Consider the following 14,369-nt stretch of genomic DNA (forward strand, 5'->3'; position numbering starts at 1 on the left):
CACCTTCACCCCCTGCTGTTCCCACCCGCCTCAACACCGTTGGAAGGGAGGAGAACCAATTAAGGCGGGGGGTGGGGTGGAACGAGCAGCTGTCTACCCTTAGCAGGAGGGCTCCTGATTACATACCTCTCCTGCTGCTGCTGCTGCTGGCTGTCCAGCAGCAGACTGAAGGTGGCTGCTGCTGTGCACAGGTATATAAAGGCTCAGAGCCTATTATGACACGCGCAGCCAGCGTTCCATTGCCACATTCCATCTACTGCAGGCAGGATACCTGGCTGGCTGAATGTCGCTGAGAAGCTCACAGAGACCGCCATAAGCAACAGTTTAACAGAATGCCACAGACTAATCAACCAAACTTTTTGGGTTGGGTTCTCTTTTATAGTCTGCAGGCATTAAATGAAAGAAGTCAGTGTTCCAGCAGAAGGAGACAACGTTTCAGAAAAGGCATTGTAGCAAACCAAAAAAGAAATTTTAAGCGCAGCAGAGTAACCAGCGCACATACCTGTTAGCTCAGGTGAGTTTAAAAGGCTGCTGTTGATAACAAGGGCATTTGCTAAATAGATGGTGTGTGTGCAACAATATACTGAAAGGTCAATTATATTGTGCAGCTTATCTCACCACCTGTAGTTATTTAGGTGAAAGCTCCAAAATGCTTGCCTAATATGTCTGTTTATCCAAAAGGAAGTAAAAAGGGAGAGCTAGAAAGATAGCATTGCATCACATTACATGGCAATGCAATGCACAGTTGCTGAAGTTGAACCAAAATGAGCTTGTAATCTGGCTTCTGCAACTTTGAACATGAAAAATCCAATGAGGAGAAGAAAAGCAAAGCCAAAGAGTCCATCCCAAAATCCGACAAACAAGCAAAATGAACAAAAAACATTGAATTCAATTCTTTCTGATTTTAGAAACTGCATTAAAGAAGGGGTGCACCGGTCCTGGAGATACTGCAATACCAGGTCAATGCGTGGAGTGGACAGAGCAAGCTCTTTTTCCATCTCCCTGTTCTAAAAATCCATTTAATATATGGTCCCCAGATAGGGGACGTATCAGATATTAAACTGATAAGAACAGATACTACACTTGATCTTAGCCAAAAGGCCGAGAAGCGATAACCAGAATTGGTTTCAAACTACGGAGCCACCCAAGGATCCTGAAAAGTCCATTTGTGGAGATGAGCTCCTGGACTCCCGTTAAGAAGACATGTTGTCAACCTCTAGATCCCTTACATGCCTGCACTTTTCGGCTTGCTGCTGCTGCAATCCACGCGTTTTAGATCTGCATAACTCCACCTCTTTAAACACAGCACCTTCACCCCCTGCTGTTCCCACCCGCCTCAACACCGTTGGAAGGGAGGAGAACCAATTAAGGCGGGGGGTGGGGTGGAACGAGCAGCTGTCTACCCTTAGCAGGAGGGCTCCTGATTACATACCTCTCCTGCTGCTGCTGCTGCTGGCTGTCCAGCAGCAGACTGAAGGTGGCTGCTGCTGTGCACAGGTATATAAAGGCTCAGAGCCTATTATGACACGCGCAGCCAGCGTTCCATTGCCACATTCCATCTACTGCAGGCAGGATACCTGGCTGGCTGAATGTCGCTGAGAAGCTCACAGAGACCGCCATAAGCAACAGTTTAACAGAATGCCACAGACTAATCAACCAAACTTTTTGGGTTGGGTTCTCTTTTATAGTCTGCAGGCATTAAATGAAAGAAGTCAGTGTTCCAGCAGAAGGAGACAACGTTTCAGAAAAGGCATTGTAGCAAACCAAAAAAGAAATTTTAAGCGCAGCAGAGTAACCAGCGCACATACCTGTTAGCTCAGGTGAGTTTAAAAGGCTGCTGTTGATAACAAGGGCATTTGCTAAATAGATGGTGTGTGTGCAACAATATACTGAAAGGTCAATTATATTGTGCAGCTTATCTCACCACCTGTAGTTATTTAGGTGAAAGCTCCAAAATGCTTGCCTAATATGTCTGTTTATCCAAAAGGAAGTAAAAAGGGAGAGCTAGAAAGATAGCATTGCATCACATTACATGGCAATGCAATGCACAGTTGCTGAAGTTGAACCAAAATGAGCTTGTAATCTGGCTTCTGCAACTTTGAACATGAAAAATCCAATGAGGAGAAGAAAAGCAAAGCCAAAGAGTCCATCCCAAAATCTGACAAACAAGCAAAATGAACAAAAAACATTGAATTCAATTCTTTCTGATTTTAGAAACTGCATTAAAGAAGGGGTGCACCGGTCCTGGAGATACTGCAATACCAGGTCAATGCGTGGAGTGGACAGAGCAAGCTCTTTTTCCATCTCCCTGTTCTAAAAATCCATTTAATATATGGTCCCCAGATAGGGGACGTATCAGATATTAAACTGATAAGAACAGATACTACACTTGATCTTAGCCAAAAGGCCGAGAAGCGATAACCAGAATTGGTTTCAAACTACGGAGCCACCCAAGGATCCTGAAAAGTCCATTTGTGGAGATGAGCTCCTGGACTCCCGTTAAGAAGACATGTTGTCAACCTCTAGATCCCTTACATGCCTGCACTTTTCGGCTTGCTGCTGCTGCAATCCACGCGTTTTAGATCTGCATAACTCCACCTCTTTAAACACAGCACCTTCACCCCCTGCTGTTCCCACCCGCCTCAACACCGTTGGAAGGGAGGAGAACCAATTAAGGCGGGGGGTGGGGTGGAACGAGCAGCTGTCTACCCTTAGCAGGAGGGCTCCTGATTACATACCTCTCCTGCTGCTGCTGCTGCTGGCTGTCCAGCAGCAGACTGAAGGTGGCTGCTGCTGTGCACAGGTATATAAAGGCTCAGAGCCTATTATGACACGCGCAGCCAGCGTTCCATTGCCACATTCCATCTACTGCAGGCAGGATACCTGGCTGGCTGAATGTCGCTGAGAAGCTCACAGAGACCGCCATAAGCAACAGTTTAACAGAATGCCACAGACTAATCAACCAAACTTTTTGGGTTGGGTTCTCTTTTATAGTCTGCAGGCATTAAATGAAAGAAGTCAGTGTTCCAGCAGAAGGAGACAACGTTTCAGAAAAGGCATTGTAGCAAACCAAAAAAGAAATTTTAAGCGCAGCAGAGTAACCAGCGCACATACCTGTTAGCTCAGGTGAGTTTAAAAGGCTGCTGTTGATAACAAGGGCATTTGCTAAATAGATGGTGTGTGTGCAACAATATACTGAAAGGTCAATTATATTGTGCAGCTTATCTCACCACCTGTAGTTATTTAGGTGAAAGCTCCAAAATGCTTGCCTAATATGTCTGTTTATCCAAAAGGAAGTAAAAAGGGAGAGCTAGAAAGATAGCATTGCATCACATTACATGGCAATGCAATGCACAGTTGCTGAAGTTGAACCAAAATGAGCTTGTAATCTGGCTTCTGCAACTTTGAACATGAAAAATCCAATGAGGAGAAGAAAAGCAAAGCCAAAGAGTCCATCCCAAAATCCGACAAACAAGCAAAATGAACAAAAAACATTGAATTCAATTCTTTCTGATTTTAGAAACTGCATTAAAGAAGGGGTGCACCGGTCCTGGAGATACTGCAATACCAGGTCAATGCGTGGAGTGGACAGAGCAAGCTCTTTTTCCATCTCCCTGTTCTAAAAATCCATTTAATATATGGTCCCCAGATAGGGTACGTATCAGATATTAAACTGATAAGAACAGATACTACACTTGATCTTAGCCAAAAGGCCGAGAAGCGATAACCAGAATTGGTTTCAAACTACGGAGCCACCCAAGGATCCTGAAAAGTCCATTTGTGGAGATGAGCTCCTGGACTCCCGTTAAGAAGACATGTTGTCAACCTCTAGATCCCTTACATGCCTGCACTTTTCGGCTTGCTGCTGCTGCAATCCACGCGTTTTAGATCTGCATAACTCCACCTCTTTAAACACAGCACCTTCACCCCCTGCTGTTCCCACCCGCCTCAACACCGTTGGAAGGGAGGAGAACCAATTAAGGCGGGGGGTGGGGTGGAACGAGCAGCTGTCTACCCTTAGCAGGAGGGCTCCTGATTACATACCTCTCCTGCTGCTGCTGCTGCTGGCTGTCCAGCAGCAGACTGAAGGTGGCTGCTGCTGTGCACAGGTATATAAAGGCTCAGAGCCTATTATGACACGCACAGCCAGCGTTCCATTGCCACATTCCATCTACTGCAGGCAGGATACCTGGCTGGCTGAATGTCGCTGAGAAGCTCACAGAGACCGCCATAAGCAACAGTTTAACAGAATGCCACAGACTAATCAACCAAACTTTTTGGGTTGGGTTCTCTTTTATAGTCTGCAGGCATTAAATGAAAGAAGTCAGTGTTCCAGCAGAAGGAGACAACGTTTCAGAAAAGGCATTGTAGCAAACCAAAAAAGAAATTTTAAGCGCAGCAGAGTAACCAGCGCACATACCTGTTAGCTCAGGTGAGTTTAAAAGGCTGCTGTTGATAACAAGGGCATTTGCTAAATAGATGGTGTGTGTGCAACAATATACTGAAAGGTCAATTATATTGTGCAGCTTATCTCACCACCTGTAGTTATTTAGGTGAAAGCTCCAAAATGCTTGCCTAATATGTCTGTTTATCCAAAAGGAAGTAAAAAGGGAGAGCTAGAAAGATAGCATTGCATCACATTACATGGCAATGCAATGCACAGTTGCTGAAGTTGAACCAAAATGAGCTTGTAATCTGGCTTCTGCAACTTTGAACATGAAAAATCCAATGAGGAGAAGAAAAGCAAAGCCAAAGAGTCCATCCCAAAATCCGACAAACAAGCAAAATGAACAAAAAACATTGAATTCAATTCTTTCTGATTTTAGAAACTGCATTAAAGAAGGGGTGCACCGGTCCTGGAGATACTGCAATACCAGGTCAATGCGTGGAGTGGACAGAGCAAGCTCTTTTTCCATCTCCCTGTTCTAAAAATCCATTTAATATATGGTCCCCAGATAGGGGACGTATCAGATATTAAACTGATAAGAACAGATACTACACTTGATCTTAGCCAAAAGGCCGAGAAGCGATAACCAGAATTGGTTTCAAACTACGGAGCCACCCAAGGATCCTGAAAAGTCCATTTGTGGAGATGAGCTCCTGGACTCCCGTTAAGAAGACATGTTGTCAACCTCTAGATCCCTTACATGCCTGCACTTTTCGGCTTGCTGCTGCTGCAATCCACGCGTTTTAGATCTGCATAACTCCACCTCTTTAAACACAGCACCTTCACCCCCTGCTGTTCCCACCCGCCTCAACACCGTTGGAAGGGAGGAGAACCAATTAAGGCGGGGGGTGGGGTGGAACGAGCAGCTGTCTACCCTTAGCAGGAGGGCTCCTGATTACATACCTCTCCTGCTGCTGCTGCTGCTGGCTGTCCAGCAGCAGACTGAAGGTGGCTGCTGCTGTGCACAGGTATATAAAGGCTCAGAGCCTATTATGACACGCGCAGCCAGCGTTCCATTGCCACATTCCATCTACTGCAGGCAGGATACCTGGCTGGCTGAATGTCGCTGAGAAGCTCACAGAGACCGCCATAAGCAACAGTTTAACAGAATGCCACAGACTAATCAACCAAACTTTTTGGGTTGGGTTCTCTTTTATAGTCTGCAGGCATTAAATGAAAGAAGTCAGTGTTCCAGCAGAAGGAGACAACGTTTCAGAAAAGGCATTGTAGCAAACCAAAAAAGAAATTTTAAGCGCAGCAGAGTAACCAGCGCACATACCTGTTAGCTCAGGTGAGTTTAAAAGGCTGCTGTTGATAACAAGGGCATTTGCTAAATAGATGGTGTGTGTGCAACAATATACTGAAAGGTCAATTATATTGTGCAGCTTATCTCACCACCTGTAGTTATTTAGGTGAAAGCTCCAAAATGCTTGCCTAATATGTCTGTTTATCCAAAAGGAAGTAAAAAGGGAGAGCTAGAAAGATAGCATTGCATCACATTACATGGCAATGCAATGCACAGTTGCTGAAGTTGAACCAAAATGAGCTTGTAATCTGGCTTCTGCAACTTTGAACATGAAAAATCCAATGAGGAGAAGAAAAGCAAAGCCAAAGAGTCCATCCCAAAATCCGACAAACAAGCAAAATGAACAAAAAACATTGAATTCAATTCTTTCTGATTTTAGAAACTGCATTAAAGAAGGGGTGCACCGGTCCTGGAGATACTGCAATACCAGGTCAATGCGTGGAGTGGACAGAGCAAGCTCTTTTTCCATCTCCCTGTTCTAAAAATCCATTTAATATATGGTCCCCAGATAGGGGACGTATCAGATATTAAACTGATAAGAACAGATACTACACTTGATCTTAGCCAAAAGGCCGAGAAGCGATAACCAGAATTGGTTTCAAACTACGGAGCCACCCAAGGATCCTGAAAAGTCCATTTGTGGAGATGAGCTCCTGGACTCCCGTTAAGAAGACATGTTGTCAACCTCTAGATCCCTTACATGCCTGCACTTTTCGGCTTGCTGCTGCTGCAATCCACGCGTTTTAGATCTGCATAACTCCACCTCTTTAAACACAGCACCTTCACCCCCTGCTGTTCCCACCCGCCTCAACACCGTTGGAAGGGAGGAGAACCAATTAAGGCGGGGGGTGGGGTGGAACGAGCAGCTGTCTACCCTTAGCAGGAGGGCTCCTGATTACATACCTCTCCTGCTGCTGCTGCTGCTGGCTGTCCAGCAGCAGACTGAAGGTGGCTGCTGCTGTGCACAGGTATATAAAGGCTCAGAGCCTATTATGACACGCGCAGCCAGCGTTCCATTGCCACATTCCATCTACTGCAGGCAGGATACCTGGCTGGCTGAATGTCGCTGAGAAGCTCACAGAGACCGCCATAAGCAACAGTTTAACAGAATGCCACAGACTAATCAACCAAACTTTTTGGGTTGGGTTCTCTTTTATAGTCTGCAGGCATTAAATGAAAGAAGTCAGTGTTCCAGCAGAAGGAGACAACGTTTCAGAAAAGGCATTGTAGCAAACCAAAAAAGAAATTTTAAGCGCAGCAGAGTAACCAGCGCACATACCTGTTAGCTCAGGTGAGTTTAAAAGGCTGCTGTTGATAACAAGGGCATTTGCTAAATAGATGGTGTGTGTGCAACAATATACTGAAAGGTCAATTATATTGTGCAGCTTATCTCACCACCTGTAGTTATTTAGGTGAAAGCTCCAAAATGCTTGCCTAATATGTCTGTTTATCCAAAAGGAAGTAAAAAGGGAGAGCTAGAAAGATAGCATTGCATCACATTACATGGCAATGCAATGCACAGTTGCTGAAGTTGAACCAAAATGAGCTTGTAATCTGGCTTCTGCAACTTTGAACATGAAAAATCCAATGAGGAGAAGAAAAGCAAAGCCAAAGAGTCCATCCCAAAATCCGACAAACAAGCAAAATGAACAAAAAACATTGAATTCAATTCTTTCTGATTTTAGAAACTGCATTAAAGAAGGGGTGCACCGGTCCTGGAGATACTGCAATACCAGGTCAATGCGTGGAGTGGACAGAGCAAGCTCTTTTTCCATCTCCCTGTTCTAAAAATCCATTTAATATATGGTCCCCAGATAGGGGACGTATCAGATATTAAACTGATAAGAACAGATACTACACTTGATCTTAGCCAAAAGGCCGAGAAGCGATAACCAGAATTGGTTTCAAACTACGGAGCCACCCAAGGATCCTGAAAAGTCCATTTGTGGAGATGAGCTCCTGGACTCCCGTTAAGAAGACATGTTGTCAACCTCTAGATCCCTTACATGCCTGCACTTTTCGGCTTGCTGCTGCTGCAATCCACGCGTTTTAGATCTGCATAACTCCACCTCTTTAAACACAGCACCTTCACCCCCTGCTGTTCCCACCCGCCTCAACACCGTTGGAAGGGAGGAGAACCAATTAAGGCGGGGGGTGGGGTGGAACGAGCAGCTGTCTACCCTTAGCAGGAGGGCTCCTGATTACATACCTCTCCTGCTGCTGCTGCTGGCTGTCCAGCAGCAGACTGAAGGTGGCTGCTGCTGTGCACAGGTATATAAAGGCTCAGAGCCTATTATGACACGCGCAGCCAGCGTTCCATTGCCACATTCCATCTACTGCAGGCAGGATACCTGGTTGGCTGAATGTCGCTGAGAAGCTCACAGAGACCGCCATAAGCAACAGTTTAACAGAATGCCACAGACTAATCAACCAAACTTTTTGGGTTGGGTTCTCTTTTATAGTCTGCAGGCATTAAATGAAAGAAGTCAGTGTTCCAGCAGAAGGAGACAACGTTTCAGAAAAGGCATTGTAGCAAACCAAAAAAGAAATTTTAAGCGCAGCAGAGTAACCAGCGCACATACCTGTTAGCTCGGGTGAGTTTAAAAGGCTGCTGTTGATAACAAGGGCATTTGCTAAATAGATGGTGTGTGTGCAACAATATACTGAAAGGTCAATTATATTGTGCAGCTTATCTCACCACCTGTAGTTATTTAGGTGAAAGCTCCAAAATGCTTGCCTAATATGTCTGTTTATCCAAAAGGAAGTAAAAAGGGAGAGCTAGAAAGATAGCATTGCATCACATTACATGGCAATGCAATGCACAGTTGCTGAAGTTGAACCAAAATGAGCTTGTAATCTGGCTTCTGCAACTTTGAACATGAAAAATCCAATGAGGAGAAGAAAAGCAAAGCCAAAGAGTCCATCCCAAAATCCGACAAACAAGCAAAATGAACAAAAAACATTGAATTCAATTCTTTCTGATTTTAGAAACTGCATTAAAGAAGGGGTGCACCGGTCCTGGAGATACTGCAATACCATTTCAATGCGTGGAGTGGACAGAGCAAGCTCTTTTTCCATCTCCCTGTTCTAAAAATCCATTTAATATATGGTCCCCAGATAGGGGACGTATCAGATATTAAACTGATAAGAACAGATACTACACTTGATCTTAGCCAAAAGGCCGAGAAGCGATAACCAGAATTGGTTTCAAACTACGGAGCCACCCAAGGATCCTGAAAAGTCCATTTGTGGAGATGAGCTCCTGGACTCCCGTTAAGAAGACATGTTGTCAACCTCTAGATCCCTTACATGCCTGCACTTTTCGGCTTGCTGCTGCTGCAATCCACGCGTTTTAGATCTGCATAACTCCACCTCTTTAAACACAGCACCTTCACCCCCTGCTGTTCCCACCCGCCTCAACACCGTTGGAAGGGAGGAGAACCAATTAAGGCGGGGGGTGGGGTGGAACGAGCAGCTGTCTACCCTTAGCAGGAGGGCTCCTGATTACATACCTCTCCTGCTGCTGCTGCTGGGGGCTGTCCAGCAGCAGACTGAAGGTGGCTGCTGCTGTGCACAGGTATATAAAGGCTCAGAGCCTATTATGACACGCGCAGCCAGCGTTCCATTGCCACATTCCATCTACTGCAGGCAGGATACCTGGCTGGCTGAATGTCGCTGAGAAGCTCACAGAGACCGCCATAAGCAACAGTTTAACAGAATGCCACAGACTAATCAACCAAACTTTTTGGGTTGGGTTCTCTTTTATAGTCTGCAGGCATTAAATGAAAGAAGTCAGTGTTCCAGCAGAAGGAGACAACGTTTCAGAAAAGGCATTGTAGCAAACCAAAAAAGAAATTTTAAGCGCAGCAGAGTAACCAGCGCACATACCTGTTAGCTCAGGTGAGTTTAAAAGGCTGCTGTTGATAACAAGGGCATTTGCTAAATAGATGGTGTGTGTGCAACAATATACTGAAAGGTCAATTATATTGTGCAGCTTATCTCACCACCTGTAGTTATTTAGGTGAAAGCTCCAAAATGCTTGCCTAATATGTCTGTTTATCCAAAAGGAAGTAAAAAGGGAGAGCTAGAAAGATAGCATTGCATCACATTACATGGCAATGCAATGCACAGTTGCTGAAGTTGAACCAAAATGAGCTTGTAATCTGGCTTCTGCAACTTTGAACATGAAAAATCCAATGAGGAGAAGAAAAGCAAAGCCAAAGAGTCCATCCCAAAATCCGACAAACAAGCAAAATGAACAAAAAACATTGAATTCAATTCTTTCTGATTTTAGAAACTGCATTAAAGAAGGGGTGCACCGGTCCTGGAGATACTGCAATACCAGGTCAATGCGTGGAGTGGACAGAGCAAGCTCTTTTTCCATCTCCCTGTTCTAAAAATCCATTTAATATATGGTCCCCAGATAGGGGACGTATCAGATATTAAACTGATAAGAACAGATACTACACTTGATCTTAGCCAAAAGGCCGAGAAGCGATAACCAGAATTGGTTTCAAACTACGGAGCCACCCAAGGATCCTGAAAAGTCCATTTGTGGAGATGAGCTCCTGGACTCCCGTTAAGAAGACATGTTGTCAACCTCTAGATCCCTTACATGCCTGCACTTTTCGGCTTGCTGCTGCTGCAATCCACGCGTTTTAGATCTGCATAACTCCACCTCTTTAAACACAGCACCTTCACCCCCTGCTGTTCCCACCCGCCTCAACACCGTTGGAAGGGAGGAGAACCAATTAAGGCGGGGGGTGGGGTGGAACGAGCAGCTGTCTACCCTTAGCAGGAGGGCTCCTGATTACATACCTCTCCTGCTGCTGCTGCTGGCTGTCCAGCAGCAGACTGAAGGTGGCTGCTGCTGTGCACAGGTATATAAAGGCTCAGAGCCTATTATGACACGCGCAGCCAGCGTTCCATTGCCACATTCCATCTACTGCAGGCAGGATACCTGGCTGGCTGAATGTCGCTGAGAAGCTCACAGAGACCGCCATAAGCAACAGTTTAACAGAATGCCACAGACTAATCAACCAAACTTTTTGGGTTGGGTTCTCTTTTATAGTCTGCAGGCATTAAATGAAAGAAGTCAGTGTTCCAGCAGAAGGAGACAACGTTTCAGAAAAGGCATTGTAGCAAACCAAAAAAGAAATTTTAAGCGCAGCAGAGTAACCAGCGCACATACCTGTTAGCTCGGGTGAGTTTAAAAGGCTGCTGTTGATAACAAGGGCATTTGCTAAATAGATGGTGTGTGTGCAACAATATACTGAAAGGTCAATTATATTGTGCAGCTTATCTCACCACCTGTAGTTATTTAGGTGAAAGCTCCAAAATGCTTGCCTAATATGTCTGTTTATCCAAAAGGAAGTAAAAAGGGAGAGCTAGAAAGATAGCATTGCATCACATTACATGGCAATGCAATGCACAGTTGCTGAAGTTGAACCAAAATGAGCTTGTAATCTGGCTTCTGCAACTTTGAACATGAAAAATCCAATGAGGAGAAGAAAAGCAAAGCCAAAGAGTCCATCCCAAAATCCGACAAACAAGCAAAATGAACAAAAAACATTGAATTCAATTCTTTCTGATTTTAGAAACTGCATTAAAGAAGGGGTGCACCGGTCCTGGAGATACTGCAATACCAGGTCAATGCGTGGAGTGGACAGAGCAAGCTCTTTTTCCATCTCCCTGTTCTAAAAATCCATTTAATATATGGTCCCCAGATAGGGGACGTATCAGATATTAAACTGATAAGAACAGATACTACACTTGATCTTAGCCAAAAGGCCGAGAAGCGATAACCAGAATTGGTTTCAAACTACGGAGCCACCCAAGGATCCTGAAAAGTCCATTTGTGGAGATGAGCTCCTGGACTCCCGTTAAGAAGACATGTTGTCAACCTCTAGATCCCTTACATGCCTGCACTTTTCGGCTTGCTGCTGCTGCAATCCACGCGTTTTAGATCTGCATAACTCCACCTCTTTAAACACAGCACCTTCACCCCCTGCTGTTCCCACCCGCCTCAACACCGTTGGAAGGGAGGAGAACCAATTAAGGCGGGGGGTGGGGTGGAACGAGCAGCTGTCTACCCTTAGCAGGAGGGCTCCTGATTACATACCTCTCCTGCTGCTGCTGCTGCTGGCTGTCCAGCAGCAGACTGAAGGTGGCTGCTGCTGTGCACAGGTATATAAAGGCTCAGAGCCTATTATGACACGCGCAGCCAGCGTTCCATTGCCACATTCCATCTACTGCAGGCAGGATACCTGGCTGGCTGAATGTCGCTGAGAAGCTCACAGAGACCGCCATAAGCAACAGTTTAACAGAATGCCACAGACTAATCAACCAAACTTTTTGGGTTGGGTTCTCTTTTATAGTCTGCAGGCATTAAATGAAAGAAGTCAGTGTTCCAGCAGAAGGAGACAACGTTTCAGAAAAGGCATTGTAGCAAACCAAAAAAGAAATTTTAAGCGCAGCAGAGTAACCAGCGCACATACCTGTTAGCTCAGGTGAGTTTAAAAGGCTGCTGTTGATAACAAGGGCATTTGCTAAATAGATGGTGTGTGTGCAACAATATACTGAAAGGTCAATTATATTGTGCAGCTTATCTCACCACCTGTAGTTATTTAGGTGAAAGCTCCAAAATGCTTGCCTAATATGTCTGTTTATCCAAAAGGAAGTAAAAAGGGAGAGCTAGAAAGATAGCATTGCATCACATTACATGGCAATGCAATGCACAGTTGCTGAAGTTGAACCAAAATGAGCTTGTAATCTGGCTTCTGCAACTTTGAACATGAAAAATCCAATGAGGAGAAGAAAAGCAAAGCCAAAGAGTCCATCCCAAAATCCGACAAACAAGCAAAATGAACAAAAAACATTGAATTCAATTCTTTCTGATTTTAGAAACTGCATTAAAGAAGGGGTGCACCGGTCCTGGAGATACTGCAATACCAGGTCAATGCGTGGAGTGGACAGAGCAAGCTCTTTTTCCATCTCCCTGTTCTAAAAATCCATTTAATATATGGTCCCCAGATAGGGGACGTATCAGATATTAAACTGATAAGAACAGATACTACACTTGATCTTAGCCAAAAGGCCGAGAAGCGATAACCAGAATTGGTTTCAAACTACGGAGCCACCCAAGGATCCTGAAAAGTCCATTTATGGAGATGAGCTCCTGGACTCCCGTTAAGAAGACATGTTGTCAACCTCTAGATCCCTTACATGCCTGCACTTTTCGGCTTGCTGCTGCTGCAATCCACGCATTTTAGATCTGCATAACTCCACCTCTTTAAACACAGCACCTTCACCCCCTGCTGTTCCCACCCGCCTCAACACCGTTGGAAGGGAGGAGAACCAATTAAGGCGGGGGGTGGGGTGGAACGAGCAGCTGTCTACCCTTAGCAGGAGGGCTCCTGATTACATACCTCTCCTGCTGCTGCTGCTGCTGGCTGTCCAGCAGCAGACTGAAGGTGGCTGCTGCTGTGCACAGGTATATAAAGGCTCAGAGCCTATTATGACACGCGCAGCCAGCGTTCCATTGCCACATTCCATCTACTGCAGGCAGGATACCTGGCTGGCTGAATGTCGCTGAGAAGCTCACAGAGACCGCCATAAGCAACAGTTTAACAGAATGCCACAGACTAATCAACCAAACTTTTTGGGTTGGGTTCTCTTTTATAGTCTGCAGGCATTAAATGAAAGAAGTCAGTGTTCCAGCAGAAGGAGACAACGTTTCAGAAAAGGCATTGTAGCAAACCAAAAAAGAAATTTTAAGCGCAGCAGAGTAACCAGCGCACATACCTGTTAGCTCAGGTGAGTTTAAAAGGCTGCTGTTGATAACAAGGGCATTTGCTAAATAGATGGTGTGTGTGCAACAATATACTGAAAGGTCAATTATATTGTGCAGCTTATCTCACCACCTGTAGTTATTTAGGTGAAAGCTCAAAAATGCTTGCCTAATATGTCTGTTTATCCAAAAGGAAGTAAAAAGGGAGAGCTAGAAAGATAGCATTGCATCACATTACATGGCAATGCAATGCACAGTTGCTGAAGTTGAACCAAAATGAGCTTGTAATCTGGCTTCTGCAACTTTGAACATGAAAAATCCAATGAGGAGAAGAAAAGCAAAGCCAAAGAGTCCATCCCAAAATCCGACAAACAAGCAAAATGAACAAAAAACATTGAATTCAATTCTTTCTGATTTTAGAAACTGCATTAAAGAAGGGGTGCACCGGTCCTGGAGATACTGCAATACCAGGTCAATGCGTGGAGTGGACAGAGCAAGCTCTTTTTCCATCTCCCTGTTCTAAAAATCCATTTAATATATGGTCCCCAGATAGGGGACGTATCAGATATTAAACTGATAAGAACAGATACTACACTTGATCTTAGCCAAAAGGCCGAGAAGCGATAACCAGAATTGGTTTCAAACTACGGAGCCACCCAAGGATCCTGAAAAGTCCATTTGTGGAGATGAGCTCCTGGACTCCCGTTAAGAAGACATGTTGTCAACCTCTAGATCCCTTACATGCCTGCACTTTTCGGCTTGCTGCTGCTGCAATCCACGCATTTTAGATCTGCATAACTCCACCTCTTTAAACACAGCACCTTCAC

At 44.9% G+C, this 14,369-nt stretch overlaps 11 non-coding genes across 11 annotated transcripts; all 11 read right to left on the reverse strand.

Annotated features, from left to right (window-relative positions):
- Positions 1-922: 922 nt before the first annotated feature.
- On the reverse strand, positions 923-1,113 carry LOC141229834 (U2 spliceosomal RNA). The gene has a single exon (XR_012296454.1). It is a non-coding gene; the product is annotated as a U2 spliceosomal RNA (small nuclear RNA).
- Positions 1,114-2,228: 1,115 nt separating this feature from the next.
- On the reverse strand, positions 2,229-2,419 carry LOC141229835 (U2 spliceosomal RNA). Its single transcript, XR_012296455.1, has one exon. It is a non-coding gene; the product is annotated as a U2 spliceosomal RNA (small nuclear RNA).
- A 1,115-nt stretch (positions 2,420-3,534) lies between these two features.
- On the reverse strand, positions 3,535-3,725 carry LOC141229928 (U2 spliceosomal RNA). Its single transcript, XR_012296545.1, has one exon. It is a non-coding gene; the product is annotated as a U2 spliceosomal RNA (small nuclear RNA).
- Positions 3,726-4,840: 1,115 nt separating this feature from the next.
- On the reverse strand, positions 4,841-5,031 carry LOC141229836 (U2 spliceosomal RNA). The gene has a single exon (XR_012296456.1). It is a non-coding gene; the product is annotated as a U2 spliceosomal RNA (small nuclear RNA).
- Positions 5,032-6,146: 1,115 nt separating this feature from the next.
- On the reverse strand, positions 6,147-6,337 carry LOC141229837 (U2 spliceosomal RNA). Its single transcript, XR_012296457.1, has one exon. It is a non-coding gene; the product is annotated as a U2 spliceosomal RNA (small nuclear RNA).
- Positions 6,338-7,452: 1,115 nt separating this feature from the next.
- On the reverse strand, positions 7,453-7,643 carry LOC141229839 (U2 spliceosomal RNA). Its single transcript, XR_012296459.1, has one exon. It is a non-coding gene; the product is annotated as a U2 spliceosomal RNA (small nuclear RNA).
- Positions 7,644-8,755: 1,112 nt separating this feature from the next.
- On the reverse strand, positions 8,756-8,946 carry LOC141229942 (U2 spliceosomal RNA). The gene has a single exon (XR_012296559.1). It is a non-coding gene; the product is annotated as a U2 spliceosomal RNA (small nuclear RNA).
- Positions 8,947-10,061: 1,115 nt separating this feature from the next.
- Positions 10,062-10,252, reverse strand: LOC141229840 (U2 spliceosomal RNA). Its single transcript, XR_012296461.1, has one exon. It is a non-coding gene; the product is annotated as a U2 spliceosomal RNA (small nuclear RNA).
- A 1,112-nt stretch (positions 10,253-11,364) lies between these two features.
- LOC141229841 (U2 spliceosomal RNA) lies at positions 11,365-11,555 on the reverse strand. The gene has a single exon (XR_012296462.1). It is a non-coding gene; the product is annotated as a U2 spliceosomal RNA (small nuclear RNA).
- A 1,115-nt stretch (positions 11,556-12,670) lies between these two features.
- LOC141229842 (U2 spliceosomal RNA) lies at positions 12,671-12,861 on the reverse strand. Its single transcript, XR_012296463.1, has one exon. It is a non-coding gene; the product is annotated as a U2 spliceosomal RNA (small nuclear RNA).
- Positions 12,862-13,976: 1,115 nt separating this feature from the next.
- On the reverse strand, positions 13,977-14,167 carry LOC141229843 (U2 spliceosomal RNA). Its single transcript, XR_012296464.1, has one exon. It is a non-coding gene; the product is annotated as a U2 spliceosomal RNA (small nuclear RNA).
- Positions 14,168-14,369: the final 202 nt, after the last annotated feature.

The sequence above is a fragment of the Phyllobates terribilis genome, unplaced genomic scaffold (genome assembly GCF_046119375.1).
Source record: "Phyllobates terribilis strain yellow unplaced genomic scaffold, ASM4611937v1 Scaffold_488__1_contigs__length_1352022, whole genome shotgun sequence".
NCBI classification, from domain to species: Eukaryota; Metazoa; Chordata; class Amphibia; order Anura; family Dendrobatidae; genus Phyllobates; species Phyllobates terribilis.